This window comes from Capsicum annuum, chromosome 2, assembly GCF_002878395.1.
Source record: "Capsicum annuum cultivar UCD-10X-F1 chromosome 2, UCD10Xv1.1, whole genome shotgun sequence".
NCBI classification, from domain to species: Eukaryota; Viridiplantae; Streptophyta; class Magnoliopsida; order Solanales; family Solanaceae; genus Capsicum; species Capsicum annuum.
In genome coordinates, this window is record NC_061112.1 from 120,663,148 (window position 1) to 120,666,577 (window position 3,430).

A 3,430-nucleotide genomic window follows, 5' to 3' on the forward strand; every position below is an offset into this window, starting at 1 on the left:
GAGGCTCAAGTTAGACTAGAGACATTCAAATACCTCCTCGAGTACAACAAAATCATCTGGAAGATGTTCCCATCTCAACTCTAGCTTATTGATATGTTTCTTGCTACTCATATCAAACTTTATAGCCTCTTCAACACTCTATATGTTCTTAATTCTTGAAATACAAAATGACCCAGAAACATCAGTGAGATGCTTGAACTCTCTCGCACCATAGCGTTGCTTTTTTTTTTTAGAAGTAAGTCTTTTAGTGTTTGAAGGCTAGTTAGATTATCCATCGCAGGCGACATTGAAATTAGTTGGCCAACAATATGTATATGCAAATGACGCAAAATAATTACTTTTCTTGTACAGTTGGGTAATCTAGAAATATTGAAACAATCCTTCAACTTCAACGACTGCAAATGGCGAAGACTACCTATAGATTCAGGAAGGAATCTTATAGGTGTCTCGGAGATATCAAGATAATGCAATGATGACAGATAGAAAATTGAATCAGGCAACTCATATATATTAGTTGAATGCAAATCTAAAGTCCTCAAATATTATAGCTAAAGGAAAAAATCATAAGGTATACGATTGATCGATTCACCGTGATGCCAAAAGAATAAAGAGTGCGCAATTGTTTAAAACTTTTTAGAATATTAAAGGTAGCTTCATCAGATGTTGGACCTCTCTATCAATACTACTCAATTCGGCTTCCTTTACAGCAAATATAAGCTTGTGGAAACAACATTACCAACCTTATACTTCATCCTTCCTATGCCCATGTCAAATCTAGATTGCACAATAAAATTCTTCTAACACATGTGCTCAAAATGTCGATTCACCACAACCTTGAGTTCACATTTCCACTTGGGATCAACAAAACCTTGTGCGACTCATAACCGGATCATAGTGCCCTTATAAAACTCATAATCACGAGGCAAGAGAGAGTAAAAAGAAATCAAGCAATCAAGGGGGTCCCTCAATTTTGAATGCTGGGATATGTTGGCCTCTTCAGAAATATTATTATCTAATGCTTTACTTTTTTTCATCTACACAAAGAACACAAATTTATATCATATACTCGTACTACTAAAGGTAAAAATAATAAGACTATTTGTTGAAGACATTGAAGAAGTAGTGAACTCAAACAGAAAACAAAGTAGACTTGGTTCCAGCTTTCAGTTATAACTTTTCTAATAGTTAGTTACAAAGTAGTTAACGGCTAATTGAGTTAGTTAGGCATATCACAAGCTAGTATATATACATAAAAAATGTACATTGTTTTATTCATTCAATACAAGCATTTACTCTTCTCTCTCATCTTCTTCTTCTCTCAGTTCTCTTCTTTCCCTTCTTCTACAAACACTATCAAACTCTATACTTCCTCCATTGTTGAATAAACAAGAAGCTTACTGCTATCTTGTATAATTACATGGTAGCAAAGTCATTACTCATTAGAATACTAGTAGAGCAAGGTCGATTCTAGTAGATTGAATCAAGATCAAGAAGTCTGCAATCAAGGATTGTAGAGCTACTGCAATGGATAATCAAACTGTTCCTGTGAATATGGCTGAAACAAGCAGAGCAACTCTCAATTCATTGGATTACAATCATCCCCTCTTTCTCAGCCCTTCTAATGTAAGTGGCATACAAATCATCTCTTTTCAATTGACTGGAATTGAGAATTTTTCAGTCTGGTTTAGATCCATGCGTATAGCCTTAATAGGGAGAAATAAGTTGGGAATGGTAGATGGAACATGCTCTAAAGATAAGTTCTCAAATGAGTTGAGTAGTCACTGGAAAAGAGTCAATGCAATTGTACTTTCTTGGATCATGAATTCAATTTCTAAAGAGTTACTTGGTGGAATCATGTATGCATCTGTAGCTAGTGCAGTTTGGAATGAGCTATCTGAAAGGTTTAACAAAGTTGATGGGGCAAGAACCTTTAATCTGGACAAAGATATAGCCACATTGTCTCAAGGAACTACCTCAGTGTTTGTGTATTTCTCGAAACTAAAGGATTTGTGGGAAGAATTTAAGGCTCTTGTGCCTGCACCTGGGTGTGAATGTGAGAAATCAAAAGAATATGTACTGCATCTGCAGAAACTGAAACAATTTCAGTTTCTTATGGGTTTGAATGAGACCTACACACAAGCAAGAAGTCAAATCTAAGTCAAATCTTGCTTATGACCCCTCTCCCAAATGTGAACCAAGCCTATGCAATGATCATAAGTGATGAAACTCAAAAATCTGTTGCAAGTCAGGCTGGAATCCTGGGAATGAATCCTTCAGTTAATGCCAAGAACCTTGAGATACCCATGTATGCAAGAAATGGTCCAGGTGAAAACAACAATCAGAAGTTCAACAAAAATTTTAATCTGCAATGTGATTTCTGCAAACTAAAGGGGCACACTAAGGAAAACTGCTAGAAGATAGTAGGCTATCCTCAAGATTACAAGGCCAATGAGAAGTTCAAACATGAAGGGAACAACACAGCTTACAATGTGTCTTCAATGGATCAGGGTGACCTCATTCTATGCAGAAGTGGTCTACTAAGGATGCAGGACAGTCTCTAGTGACTGATAGCCAGCTGGAGCAGTTGAGTCAGATGGGAAATGTTGCATTCACCAAGGAACAATATGGTCAAATCTTGCAAATAATCAACAAAAACAACTCTATCAACACACCTTGTGAGTCTGCAAATGTAACAAGTGCAGGTATTTCTGCTTGTCTAGCCTCTTTTGATTCTCAGATATGGATTATAGATACTGGTGTTACTAACCATATGGTTGGAAACTCAGACCTGTTACTTAAGAAGAGTGTTACAGAGTTGGAAAAAACAAAGAAGGTATATCTACCAAATGGTGACACTACAATGGTCACTCATATGGGAACTAGTTGCCTGTCAGAAGGAAATAACATCACAGATGTCTATCACATCCCACAGTTTACATGTAGCCTTCTATCAGTATCACAAGTAACTAAGGAGTGGAATTGCTCAGTGAATTTCTTTCCTAATTTCTATGCTTTTCAGAATCTTTGTACTGGAAAGGTGAGGGGGATTGGTAAGCTTGATGGAGGACTATATGTGCTTAGAGATCAGTCAAGGAAAGAGATTGCAATAGCAACTAAAGCATCTAGTAAACCAGCTGTGGAAAGAACTCAAACTGAAGTAGATCTGTGGCCTCAAAGGTTGGGACATGCATCAACCAGTGTGCTGAAAAGAGTTATATCTCAAGAAGTTCAAGTAATAGAAGACAGAATAAAGCAATGTAGTATTTGTCCTAGTGCTAAACAAACTAGGTTATCTTTTGTGTCTACTAACAGTCAAAGTACATGTTGTTTTGATCTTGTACACCTGGATGTTTGGGGACAATACAAAGTACCAACTATGAATGGAAATAGATATTTTCTAACAGTGGTTGATGATTTTTCAAGGTACACT

General features: G+C 36.6%; 1 long non-coding RNA gene across 1 annotated transcript in view; it reads right to left on the minus strand.

Moving 5' to 3' along the window:
• Positions 1 to 492: 492 nt before the first annotated feature.
• Positions 493 to 3,430, minus strand: part of LOC124895977 — a 9,534-nt gene continuing 6,596 nt past the window's right edge. Inside the window, exon 2 of the long non-coding RNA XR_007052274.1 lies at positions 493 to 1,034. This is a non-coding gene — a long non-coding RNA (uncharacterized LOC124895977). The remainder of the gene's footprint in view (positions 1,035 to 3,430) is intronic.